Source organism: Chelonia mydas, chromosome 1, assembly GCF_015237465.2.
Source record: "Chelonia mydas isolate rCheMyd1 chromosome 1, rCheMyd1.pri.v2, whole genome shotgun sequence".
NCBI lineage: Eukaryota > Metazoa > Chordata > Testudines > Cheloniidae > Chelonia > Chelonia mydas.
In genome coordinates, this window is record NC_057849.1 from 320,418,505 (window position 1) to 320,432,679 (window position 14,175).

The 14,175-nt window shown below is 41.3% G+C and overlaps 1 protein-coding gene and 1 long non-coding RNA gene across 11 annotated transcripts in view; one reads left to right on the plus strand and one right to left on the minus strand.

Moving 5' to 3' along the window:
• The window catches only part of LOC119565071, a 76,721-nt gene extending 68,600 nt beyond the window's left edge, over positions 1-8,121 (plus strand). For 2 of the 6 annotated variants that reach the window (XR_005223786.2, XR_005223787.2), the window contains exon 4: positions 440-3,172. This is a non-coding gene — a long non-coding RNA (uncharacterized LOC119565071). Of the gene's footprint in view, positions 1-439; positions 3,178-7,418 lie in introns of those variants that run through there. The other 4 variants (XR_005223788.2, XR_006292281.1, XR_005223790.2 and 1 more) reach the window with 4 other exon arrangements.
• PRKAR2B (protein kinase cAMP-dependent type II regulatory subunit beta) overlaps positions 1-14,175 on the minus strand; it is a 154,494-nt gene that overhangs the window by 60,948 nt on the left and 79,371 nt on the right. The window lies entirely within an intron of this gene.

The following is a 14,175-nucleotide window of genomic DNA, read 5'->3' on the forward strand; positions in this document are numbered from 1 at the left end:
TGCATGCTTGAAAGCTGAGGGAAGTAGTCAGAGGACAGAAAGCGGCTAACGGTAAGGCTGAACATAGCAGCCAAGGATGACAGGAGATGAAAAGTGATGAGTTCAAGGGAACAGAGATCAGATGCAGATGATAAAAGGAGGCCTCATAGTCAGAGACCAATGTGAAGAATGAGCAAGGTGGAAAATGGGAAGGAAGGAGATGACGAGAGAACTTGCCAACTATTGTCAAGTTTTGTTTTTGTGGCAAGAGAGGGTTAAGGCGGCAGGGGCTGTGTCAGAAGTTTGAGAGATAACTGAAGGTGGTCTTGGCAAGGAAGCCTGCAATGAATTTGGAACTGCTCTGTAATATTTATGAATAATGTATGTTGGCCTGGTTATTGGGATGATGTTTTCTGCATGAGTATTTTGTTTTAAGCATTTCTCATTAATGGTCTATCAGACAGGAAGGAGAAGATAGCTCAAGATGGCCACCTATCAGTTGCCACTTCAGAGTTGTTTTGGACAACCCCAGAACTATTGGCTATAACAACTCCGGCTCAGTCTCCTACCAGCCTGCTTAAATGTTTTGACCAGGTAAAGACAAAAGCCCACCAACACTTGAATAAGCCTAATTCAAAACAAAGAAGATGGATTTACAAGCACACTCTCTTGGCGTTATGGGGAGAAGCAGACTGAAAAAGATAGTCAGACACAGGTATCCATGGGGAGCGTCTCAAGAAGATAGGCCTCCCTGGGTTACCATTATGGGAAGGGAGAACGTTATGTAAGACAGATATGTTCAGGCGGTTTGTTGTTTTAAAATAATTTGTTCTTTAATGCTTTGTTCAGACTACTAAATAAAATACTCTGATTTAAGAAGGCTGTTGATCACTATATCACTGGTTACAGGTTCCTGAAAGGAAGAAATGCAGGTCCTTCAAAATCCAGTCAGACCCTCAAGGACACAAGCAGTTGGTATTGTGACAAAGTCAGGCCGGATGGCTGCAAGGGGGTCCTGGAAGGCCGATATATTAGCCCTAGAATGTTAAAGGCCCTTTTTCCTACAAGCTGAGAAGGGGTTACCTCAGGTCAATTACAGACAGCTGAATCCAATTAAGGGCTGCCTGAGGCCTTTAAAAATCCCCTCCTCTGGGGACAGCAAGGGAGAGAGAGAGAGAAAAAGATGAGCTGCTGCCGCCAGGCTAGTGGCAACAGGGAAATAAACTGCTCCAGGATGAGAGACTATGTTCCTTCCCATAGGGGAGACAGCCAAAAGTGAGTGCCTGCTAGGGGAAGGACTGACACCCAAGGGCAACCAACAGGACGACACCTTGTCCCAGCGAGGGGGGCAGCGAAAGGTACCCTGCCCCCCTGGGGTTTTGTTGGATGTGGGATCACCCTCAGGCCTACCCTGAAAATACAACCAAGGGAGCACAGAAGGGGGAAGGAAACCCTTCCTGAGTGGGGCTGATTACCCCAGGCCCACCATCACCTTGGGGGGAAGCACTAAGGCTGGTGAGAGATAAGAGGTGCCTTGCCACAGTATATACAAGGTACAGTAGCCAGGTCTCAGTTTAAGAGGAAAAGTCTTGTGTGATTCCACTCTGTGACAGGTAAGGAGCTAACACCTATGGGCCTGCACTCACAAAAAACAGAAAGGAGGCAAGGTGCAGCTAGCCATGTAACCATGACAAACCCATTAACAATAAAAGGAATAATATGTGCTCACTTCTTCGGAATAGAATGGAACCTCTTATTTGGGGAGGAAGAAGGATGAAAAAAGAGTACATTTATAAGAAATCTTGCAATGCATGGTTGCTTATATTATAAGTGGCTCAGCAAGACCTTTAGTTAAATTTGCCTAATACTTTTCATTATAATAGTAATTTGCTTTAATTTATTTAAAACTTGATTAAATTGTGGGCATTTTTTCAGACAGTAATTTTTTTGTGTATGGTTCCTTAAATTGTTTACAATTAGCTTTGCACTGGTATTTTTGGCCCTTCTATGTCTCCTACTGCTCCATAATAATTTCTCTGCCCAATTGAGCAACAACATTGATAGATTCCAGACAGCATAATCCATGTTTTCCTCACATGGGAGGATGGAAACCATTATTCAAAGCAGGAATTCCGAACCTGTTTTATATCATAACACCATTCCTATATACCTAGGACTAAGAAACATGCAAAAGGAGAGGGTCACAACACTGAAGTTCAGTAATCTTGAAATACAGCAGCAAGGATAGAGGAGTATAAGTGAGTGGTAGACACCACTGATTTTGTTGACAGTGTATGCTCTCTACACACATGTACCTCATACATCATTTGAAAGCTTCTTGTGTCTATTTTAACAATGAAGTATGATGTGGAGCTATCAAATGGCTCCATTACCACAGAAAAAGTGATAAACAATGACACCAACACATGAAGATGACCACCTATTGGGTGACTAAGAACTGTTGTCATTGAAAGATCATCTCATCTTGCTAAGGACAGGGCGCTGCAAAAAACATTTTCTGGACTGATAGCTGCTATGATTTGTCCCTCCCTTGCCAAACTTAAATTTGGTCTTACTGGTCATCATGTCAGCAAACGTTTTGATGCTAGACTTCTTGACTGGGCTGAAGAAGCTGTGTCCCACCAGAATTAAGTGCTTGTCTCATAAATCTCTCCATTTGTTCACCAACATCTGCTATTTTCAGAAGAGACTCTTGTGCAACTTATGTTACATGCAGTCTAGTAGATATGTTAATAAGCACCTCTGCATGTGGTTCAGAGTCAGATGGGTTTGTCATATTGTTGATGATCTGGCTAGTAAAAGCTGTAACATACTCCTCATCCCTCTTCGGTGCAGAGGCAAGTATTTGTTTGTGGAGTTTGTCTTCACTACTTCTTGTTAACCCACCTCTTTCTCTCATAGCTTTTGCATATTTGAAATAAGAAGCTGTGTACTGTCATCCCTAACACTAATACTGACCTGTGCATAAGTGTCACTGAATTAAAATCTACTGTTATTGGTGCACAGCCTTCCGTGTGAGACTGATGTGATCAGCAAATTTCAGTGGAAAATATAGAAAAACTATTATCACTTGAAATGCTTTGACAATTAGAAATATGCAATGTGAAAACATTTCATGATAGTATTTTGCAAAACATTGATATTTGCCATTTTTGTCACATGCTAAGCAACTTCATTATTTCTGAAAAAAAGACTTGCCCGTGTAAAACCAACAAAAAACTTTTAATATATTATCATTTGGTAGGTTTAACCATCTGGTACCTTTTCACATTAAGGTGTACAAATTAACTTAAACAGTAAAAACTATGGTCATAGTCATGTTGCAGTGTGTCTGGAACTGTGCAAAAAATGACTCTCTCATTTGGAGTACCATTGTTTCACCTTGCTTATAGGCTTATGGCACCGCTTGACAGCTCCACCTCATATCTCATCTAAACACACATGAAATAAGTGATATATTATGTGGATATGTGCAGGGTACATGTAACTCCAAAAATATTGCCCATTTTTGAGAATTGCTGCACACCTAGTATAAGTGCAGTGGGAAAAAATGGAATAATGTGGCTCCATAGAATACCAGAGAGATATAGAGATCAACCCTCACTAAATTAGGGGCATGGAAAGGGAATAAGAATTTTTCTCCATTTACACATTTGTTGACAGTATCACTAGAATTTTAGAATATTGATTTTGGGGCACCTTGGACACATTGGAACACCTCCAAACAGTCTTCAATGTCGAAGACCTGCCGTCCATAAATTCTGTAAATAGGTCCCAACTAAAGAGGCAATTAAGACACGTAGCCAAAATTCATTCTGAGAAAAACATTTCCACCGGACATTTAGACAGGTTGATATTCAACATCTGTTTCCTCCACATTTCCAGAAAACCCATTTAGACTTTTTGCTGACACAATTTGCTTTATTTTTATCTGAAGGAATTTGATAACAATTGTGTTTTTTCTTAGTTAACTAATACATGTTATTTTACTCATCCATAATCACAATATAAATTAACGTTATGAGAATGTTGGTAACACGTATCAAGGTAAAATAATGTAAGTAACTCTTATTATAAAGACAGGTTTCAGAGTAGCAGCCGTGTTAGTCTGTATTCGCAAAAAGAAAAGGAGTACTTGTTGCACCTTAGAGACTAACAAATTTATTTGAGCACAAGCATCCGATGAAGTGAGCTGTAGCTCACGAAAGCTTATGCTCAAATAAATTTGTTAGTCTCTAAGGTGCCATAAGTACTCCTTTTCTTATTATAAACTAATTGGAATTTTGATAAACCAATTGGCTAATCTACCACATCAGGCATTAATCCGAACTACCCAATACAGGCAAACATATGACATGCTCACCCATTTCTGGAATGGCCTTTTAAGCCACCAACAAGCCAAGAGCTGGACCAGAAACAATTGCAATCCTTCCAAGAGTATGGTCTATTCGCTAAATAGTCATGGAGACACTTACAATATTCAGGGCATCCACATGCCAATTTGATACCTGTTCTTCTCAAAGAGTGCAAGAAAAGAAAGAAATCCTAGGATCCCTATAACAGAAATTATCCACTTTTGTTTTGAGGGCCACCCACCCTAAAATATGCAAGACACCAATACTCAATACTCAAGAGCTCACAAGCCACTGCCCAGTGTCTAACCACCCTTTTTAAAGCAAGCTAATCAAGAAACGAGGAAAATGAAGACTCAAACACCACCTGTTAAGTTGCCAGTACCCCGAATAAATTCCTCTCAGTAAGTCTTCAGGCCAGGGCACAGTACAGATAGAGTACTTGTTGCGCTGATGAATTACCTCCTTCTATCCATAAACAAAGGAAGTACAGCCATACTCAACCTGCTAGACCTCTCCACTGCATTTGATACAGTTGATCATTAAGTATTCTTGTCCTGCCTCAAGAGTCTCCAGGAGAAATGTCCTGAACTGGTGTTAGCTCTTTCTCTCAGAACAGAGCTTGAGGGATACTATGGGAAATTATTCCTCCACCTCCAAATCTTGCAGAGTCCCACAATGCTCAATTCCCCTCTCCCATATTTTCCAGTCTCTACATGAAGTTGTAAGGAGGAGGCTGGTGAAACAACACCAGGTGAAGTGCCAGCAATATGTAAGTGACAGACCGTGGACCCACTTCCATCTGAAACTGACCAAAGAGAGTGCACCCTCTCCTGTTGAGCAAAGACCTGGTCGTTGTGATCCATGCACACACATCTCTAGGCTTAATTATTGCAGCTCCCAACTAGTAATCAAGCCATACACCCTGGAAAAGATCAAACAGGTACAAAACGTAGAAACATTTCTGTTTAGCAACACAAGTCACCACAAATACATCACTTCAGTGCTCCAGTCTCTGCACCAGATCCTCATTGAATACAAAGTCCAATTCATGGTCTCTATCTGATATTCAAAGCCTCCAGGGGATTGCCCATTGATACTTGAGGGACTGCCTCTCCCTCCCGTAAACATGACCTTCCAGGATGGCTACATTTCTCCAGAACAATGAAACTATCAGCCAACAGGGGGAGGCAAATGAATGTGAGAGGCAGAACTTTCACAGGAGCTGGACCTGGGCCATGGAACTCACTCACACAAAAGATATGAATAAACAGAGTCACCACTGTCAGAACACAAAACTCACTTATTCACCTCAGCTATCCCTCAGTGAATCCTTTACATACATATGCTCACACACACATGCATTTATTTAAAAATAAAACCACATATAAATGAATCCAATCATTTCTCCTACTGACTGGAAAGGAAGAAAGAGATATAGTTATTTCTATTTTTGAATACTGTATTTGGGAGGCATTATAATAACTGCTCCTACAACTTTATTCCAATTGTAAGAAGTATATGAAAATTCGTAAGATGTTACAATAACCTAAAATAATAAACGTTGATGTAAAGTAGGTCAAGTTGCTTTCAGTAGTGAATTTATAAATAGGTGCCAAGAGCCAGACAGACAGACAGACTAAATAACTCCAAACAAAAAAGGCCACATTGCTATGATTCCAGGACAATATTGAAATCTTGCTTGGCAAAAACACAAGATGCAGAACCAGAAATTAATGAACCAAACTGGTGTGTTGGATATTAGGTCTAATTGGTGGACAAAATAATGAGGGGATGGGCAATTCCACTCATCATCCCCTTTGTGGATCATTAAAGAGAGCTTTTGGGGGGGGAGGGAATACAGAGGCTATGGGAGCAAGCTTCAACAGCACTGCTGCCACCCCCACTGTTTCCTTGACCGCCTTCATCCTGATCCTGAGAGATGTCCTGACCAGACTGGGCCAGAGAGAGGTACCCAGATTACATCACCACTGTTATCCACTCTGGTTGAAACTCAACCACCATCTGAGATAAAACAAGATCAGACTGTAACAGCAGCAGTAACAACTCCAGCTCATCTCAACTAGTTTCTTCTCTTTTACCCAAAAGGGCGGTTATTACAGTCTTTGATACCATCTTAGGGCTTGTCTACACTTACCAGAAGATTGACGCTGTGGTGATCGATGCATCGGCGGTCGATTTAGTGGGTCTAGTAAAGACCCGCTAAATCGACCGCCGATCGCTCTCCCGTTGACTCCTGTACTCCACCTGATCGAGAACAGTAAGGGGAGTCGACCGGAGAGCGTCTCCCGTCGACGTCACATAGTGCGGACCCTGCGGTAAATAGATCGAAGCTACATCGATTTGAGTTACGCTATTCACGTAACTCAAATTGTGTAGCTTAGATCGACTTTTCCCTTTAGTGTAGAGAAGGCCTAAGAGACTATCAAACAACGTGGGGTTTTTTTCCTTCTAAAACCTCTCTCCAGCTAAAGGAAAGGGAACATGAAATATTATTAAAATGTATTGCCTTTTTTTTAATTTAAATCGAATTTAGTGATTTTGTATTAAACTAATTGCCTACAAATGAAAGCCTTACTTAATACTTTACACTTCAAATGCTTTAACTTTTTCTTTCTTTTCTGTTTCTTTAATAAAAGGTAAAAAGGATTTTAATGGTGTTTGCCATGGTATTAAGCAGGCTGAGGTCTCTATATTCCAAACTCCGAACCTGGATTAACATTGTTTAAAGTTGGACAGTGGCTGGGTTATGTTAACACCTTTGGTCCATATCTTCCATTTAAATTAATACAACAGAGAAACATTATGGTAAAGGGAGAGATCAGATAAATGACATTCATGTGATATCACATATATAACAGAAAAAAACCCTAAGGTCCTTTTTAATATTTAAATATACACAGACAGATAGCTTAAAGTAGCTACAAGCACCTTCTATTTCCTAGAGATTAATGACTGACTGAAACCATGCCTGACTGAAACCAGCAGGTCATTCTCCAGGAAAACTGGCCTAGAACTCTAACAATAGAACATCCTTCTTTGTAGGGTAAAGAGTTTGACCCTTTCGCCCTGAGGGAGGAGTACCCTCATGTGTTCTTCAGCAACAACTAAAGAAACACAACTAAGCCTTGATGGAGTCACGTCCAGCCTTCTCAATGAGAGTTAGAGGTTCTCAAGGACAGAAACAAAGAGGAAATAAGATGGATATTCAAGGCTCCAAGAGCTGCTTGAAGGAACCCTAAGGAAAATGTCTCCCTCCATGTATATCTTGCAATTCAATTATTAGTGCTGAAGTACAGCTTGCTTTTAATTTGCCTTCCGTTCCAAATACAATTCTGGAAATTTCAGGTTTAACAATTACATAATCATTCAATGTAAAAGTTACCAATACTGCAACACAGTGCTGTACAGTAACAAAAATGTTCCAGCTGAATGAGCCAGATTGTACTCAATGATGGATGTACTTGGTGCTAGATTTACATCTAAAAATTGTGCTAATCCTAAAGAATGTGAAAAAATAAAATACTGCTAGTGTTAAACACAATAACAGGATTGGAATATTGTGAACAGAAATTAATCTGAATATAAATGCTGTATATAGAACAACTACTGTAAAATGTTTTTTTTTCCACTCTCTCAGAAGTGTACTCTTCTTCAGGCAACTTGCCAAACTGTGAAAGGAAACTATATTTCAATTATAATAAAACTGCCTAAAATAAAAAGATCACTATACGTGAGAATAAAAAGACCCCTTCAAATTTTCTGCATTTTCTTTCAGGAAAAGTTCAGGATAAAAGATTCACTATTATACCTTTGCCATGCAAAAAGATTAATGTCTTAACAGTAATTCTGTATGTTACATAAGAGAAATGTAATTCAGCAAAACTGCCAAAAAAGGAAGTTTTGCAAACTTCCAGATCATATAGCCAATTCCATCCAACAGTTTCAGCCAATTATGTGTTTACCAATAAACCACATATATTACTGAAGCAAAGCAAACTATTTTTATACATCTGTTGAACACATTTAAAATCATCCAAGCACAATGCAAGAAAAAGAATAAAGCAGCTTTTTATCATGCAGAGAGGCTACAAAAGGAGATAAACTTAGTTGAAGGTTTTATAGCTCTTATTTGTTCTAGGTGCCTGAAGCTCCTCCAGAGAATTGTATTGTTTTCAAACCAAAAGTGAAAGTACAATCTGGAAGCATTTAAATGGGAAAAAAACTATGACTGTCCTCTCTCTGTTTTTCCTCTTCCCTTTCATATTATCTCCCTCTTCTTCCTTTTAATGTCCACTTTCCTTGGCTTAGGTCAAATGATTCAGGCCTCCTATTTCTTCTGCCCACTAGAGGGCTATGTGTTAAAGAAGCAGAGGCTCGGGTCCATGTGTAAATATGTATTTCCAATTGTCCACACAAATCAGGTAAAATGTTCAGGAGAATGGATAATTAGATATAACAAATGTTATCTACCTCAGAAGATGAAAGATTCACTCAATCCTGCCTAAACCTGTGATTGAGATTTAGAAAGGTTTGCTCATTTTGTGCAATAACTGTAGTTCTTCGAGATGTGTCCCCCTATGGGTGCTCCACTCTAGGTGTATTCTCGTCTCTGCGCCTCAGATTGGAGATTTTTAGGTCCCGCATTTGTCCCGCACATGCGCTCTCCCTGTCTCGCACTCTGCCTTGGTGCTATATAGCACTGTGCGGGTGAACTGTCCTCAGTTTCTTCTCTACCACAGAGCTCATTAATAAGAACTCCAAAGCAGATGAGAGCAGGGCAGGTAGAAGAGCACCCCATCTTGAAGAACCACAGTTACTGCACAAGGTGAGTAACCTTTTCTTCTTCTTCGAGTGGTGTCCTTATGGGTGCTCCACTCTAGTTAACTCTATAGCAGTACCCCCAAATGGAGGGGTGGGGCTTTGGAATCAAATCCAATATTGAAGATAATACAGTGCAGCTAAATATGGCATCAGATGCTGAGTTGTGAGTGTTGTTAGATGTTTGGCGCTGTGGGTGTGTTCTCCCTGTGTGCTGTCCCAGCTCTGTGCAGACACCTGGAACAGCTGACCTCAAATGAACCACCCAATGACCACAAGATCCGTTAAGGTACGAAGGCACCTGCCCAGGTTTATTGACGACGCACGGTCCTAACTCTCCGGATTAATGTCTACAGTTACACTAACACATTTATGCCCGTGACAATGGATGCAGCTCAGTGAGTGCCGGGACCTTCCGTTAACCCCCCCCCAGGCTAACCAAAGACATTCCCTCTGAGATACCCCTTTATACACCGATACAAACAAGTTACATATTGCCCCTCTGACATAGTTAGTTACTGCCCCCTGACGTAGGTTGTTACCACCCATTACCTTGTACATGTTGGTTCAATCAAAACATCTCTATGCATTATACTGTCATCCTGACCTTATCTTTAAGAGAGGCCAATGTGTTCCTGTCATATCTGGGGAGGTGTTTGTACCAGACTTGGCATGGGGTGTTCTGGTACCATCCTCCTGGAATGTGTTTGCGTGAGTGTCCTGTGCCTAGACTTTCTTAGGAATGTGTGTGTTTTTGCAATACCAGCCCTGTTCTTGCCAGGCTCTGTGAGCGTGTACACAGGTAGAGCCTGACTCCTGCTTACAGCCTGTCTCTTGCTGACATTGCTTTATATTAGCAAACTTTTGACCACTACTTTAGCTAAAGCTTCAGGCCAGGCCTCTGATTCAAGAGCTTATGTCTCAGGCTCTCTTCCTACTACAGCGAGTGACTGCATAATGTTCAGCAAATGTATGAGCAGATGTTCAAGTTGCTGCTCTGCATTTTTTGTGATCTTGAGAAAGGTTATTAGAGTGGAGAGGGATCTCATGGAGTGAGTTCATACTCTAGAACGAGGTCGAAGGTCATAAGCAATAGGTAATGCAGTCTGATATCCATCTCTGCTTAGAGACTGGGTATCCCTTAAATTTGTCTGCAATGGAAAGAAATAGTCTGGGAGATTTTCTGAAGGGTTTAGTCCCATCCAGATAGAAGGCTAATTCTCTCCTGACATCAAGCGTGTGCACTGTTGCCTCCCTTTTGTCCCGGTGTGGTTTGGGTACAAAGGCTGGGAGGTGGATAAGCTGATTCATGAGGAAGTCTGAAGGTATTTTTGGTAGGAATTTTGGTTGTGGTCATAATGTAATCTTGTCTTTGAAAAAGATTGTAAAGGGGGGTATGCCATTAGACCACCTCTCACTCTCCAAGCAGACATGATGGGCACTAGGAATGCGGTTTTCATAGAGGGGTATAGAAGAGAGCAAGTGGCCATAAATTCAAAGGGAGGCCTTGTAAGGCACTTGAGGACAAGGTTGAGGTCCCATACTAATGTAGGACGCCTGATTTGTGGAAAGAGGTTACCCATACCTTTGAAAAACCTCTTTCTTGTAGGATGAGTGAACACAAAATAACCGTCTATCTTATGAAGGAAGGCAGTGATGGCTGTGAGATGCACCTTTACGGATTTTAGAGATAATCCTGACTTTTTTTAGCTCTAGGATGTAATCTAGCACTAGTGGTAGTGGAGATGATGTAGAGGTAACATGTTTTTAGTCACACCAGAGTTGGAATCTCTTCCACTTCTGAATGTACGTGTGAGAAGTAGTTTCAGTGAGGAGTAACAGCACCTTGTTTACATACTCAGAGCAGTTCATTTCTAAGATTTGGATCAAGAAGCCATGCCTTGAGGCAGAGAACCTGCAGACTGGGGTGGTGGATCTGTCCAGTTTCCTGAGAGAGGAGGTGAGGTATGAGCAGTAGAGCGATTGGCATGCATGTCTGTCTTGCCATAGTGGGACTATAAGAATAACCCTGGCTTTTTCTTTTCTTATCTTGAGCTGGACCTTGGATATTATAGGAATTGGTGGAAATGCATACAAGAGAATTCTGTTCCATTGGAGGAGAAAGACATCTCCAAGAGAGTGGTGACCCAGACCAGCCCTGGAGCAAAATTGGTAGCATTTCTTGTTTCTAGCTGTGGCACATAAGTCTATATTTGGCACTCCCCAGTGTATAAATAGGTTATAAAGGATGGAGGGGTCTATTTCCCATTTGTGATTGTGAGAAAAAATTCTGCTGAGAGTATCCACTGTAGTGTTCTGTATGCTTGGGAGGTAGGCTGCTAAGATGTTGATGTGGTGATGAATGCACCAATTCAAGAGTTTCACTGCCTCAGAACAAAGGGAAAGTGATCCTGCTCCTCCCTGGCAATTTATGTAAAACATACAAGAGATATTGTCTGTCACAATCTTTATATGCTTGCCTCTGATCAGTGGTAGGAAAGGTAAGCAGGCATTCCTGCCTTCTCTGAGCTCTAGTAAGTTGATATGCAATGTGGATTCAAAAGGGGACCATTTGCCTTGAATGGTGCAGGTCTCCAGATGAGCTCCCCATCCCAATATGTGTGCATCTATCATCAGTATTAATGATGGGAGTGGTTAAGTGAAGGGAACCACGGTGCAGGTATTGTGAGGATCTTTCCAGCAGCCGAGCGAGTTTTTGACCGTCAAGGGCATCAAAAGAAGTTTATTTAAACTGTGTCTGCTTGGAATGTATACCGTTCTGAACCACTCTTGAAGGCAATGCATGTGGAGTCTCACATGACTTATTACAAAGGTACTTGCCCCAATGTGCCCCAATGGTTGAAGACCATTTCTGGCCGAAGTCTGAGCACTGGCCTGAACTGCTGAGATTAAGTTGGTTAAGATGTTGAAGCTGTGTGATGGGAGGAAATATTTTGGCTTCTACACTGCATCTAGATAGGCCACTATGAATTTCAGATGTTGTACTGGGATTAAAGTGGACTTTTGGACAGTTAGTTGTAGTCCTAGCTGTAGGAATAAATCTATAGTCTTTCGTGTGGGTCTCAGAGCATCATTGAAAGAAAGCATTTTGAGCAGGCAATCATCTAGATATGGGAGTATCATAATTCCTAGTTTGCAAAGATGTGCTGCTACGGCAGCAAGGACTTTCAAGAACGTGCTGGGTGCAGATGATGGACCAAATGAGAGCACTTTGTATTGAAAATATTCTTGACCCAGAGTGAATCTTAGAAACCTCCTGTGCAATGGGTGGATTGTGATATGAAAGTAAGCACCTTGTAGGTCATGGGAAGAGAACCAGTCTTCCTGGTTCAGAGAGAGGATTATTGCTGCTCATCTTGAACTTTCTGAATCTATTGAGTAACCTTAGATCCAGAATGGATCTCCAATCACCATTCTTTTTCGGTATCAGAAAGTATTTGGAATAAAAGCCCTTTCCTCTGTGTTGAGTGGGAATAGATTCTGTAGCACCTCAGTTCAGAAGATATTTTTTTTTTTCCTGATGTAAAAGGTGCTCACGAGAAAGATCCTGAAGGAGACTAGGGAGGGAGTGTAAGTAGGAGGGAGGGAGGTAAAGGGGATCAAATATCCCATGGAAATGATCTCCAGTACCCACTTGGTGGTTATACACTCCCAATTTTGATGAAAAATTGTAAGATGGTCCCTGAAGGGGTGGAGATGTTGCAGCAAATAAAGGTGAGGATGGTAACTTGGGGCCTTAACCAATACATCAAAATTGGTGTGATGGCTGTGATTTTGAAGATTGTGGGGCAGCTGGTCTGCGCTTCTGTAGTCGTCGTCCTTTCCGTTGGGATTCATAATGGCTCTGGGGAGGAGGGAACAGAGCAGGCCGGGATCTCTGTGCCATCTGTCACTTACTATATCTTTTTTTTGTGTGGGTGTGTAAATTCCCAGGGAATGCAATGTGGCCCTAGAATCTTTTAATGTGTGGAGAGATTTGTCAGTTTTTTTAAAACCAACTTGGATCCTTCAAATGGAACATCTTCCACAATGGATCGTACATCCCTTTGAAAGCCAGAAAGGTGAAGCCATGAGGTTCTTTGCATGACCACTGCTGTTGAGATGGAGCGAGCAGCTGTTAGCAGCAGCATCCAGAAAGGCCTGCAACAATGTTCTCACAAGGAGCTGACCCTCAGGAATGATTGGTTGAAACTATTCTTTGATCAGTTAAGAGATGTTTGATGAAGGCATTTAACTTATAGTAGTTGATATGATTGCATTTTGCCATAACGTCTTGATAATTAGTGATCCTAAACTGTAGGATCACTGACGAATATAATTTTCGTCCAAATAAATCTAGTCGTTTCCAGTCCTTGTCATAGGGTGTCAATTTAGTGTGGTGCTGTTTGCCATGTTCATTTACAGTGTCAACATCAAGAGAATTTGAATAATGTTGAGAAAATAAAAAATCCATGTCTTTAGAGGGAACATATTTTTTGTCTGCTCTCTTGTATGTGAGAAGTATTGTGATTGGTGGCTGCCATATGGGTTTTGCTGGGTCAAACAAGGCCTTGTTGATGGGGAGCGCAATATGAGCTGATGTTGAGGTATGTAGGATGTCCAACAGTTTGTGTTGTGACTCCTTCACTTCTTCAAGCAGAATTTTTAGCGAGTTTGCTACTCTCTTAATGAGACCTTGAAACTGTTGAAGTCATCTGCCAGGGTTGGAGCAGGAGGCATAAAGGTTTCATCAGGAGAAGACAAAGAAATGTTGGTCATAGGCATAACCTCCTTGTCTAGTCTCATTTCCTGTTCTTCAAATGGATCGGGGGGTTGGATAGAAAAGATGAAGGAGACTGTCTTCCTCTGTCCCTTTGGGTGATACTAGAGGTCCTCAAGAATTGCTGTCTATAGGCCACCCAGGGGTCCCAGTAGGATCCCACTGAGATGGTGCAAAGGGCATTGGTGTCCATACCAAATG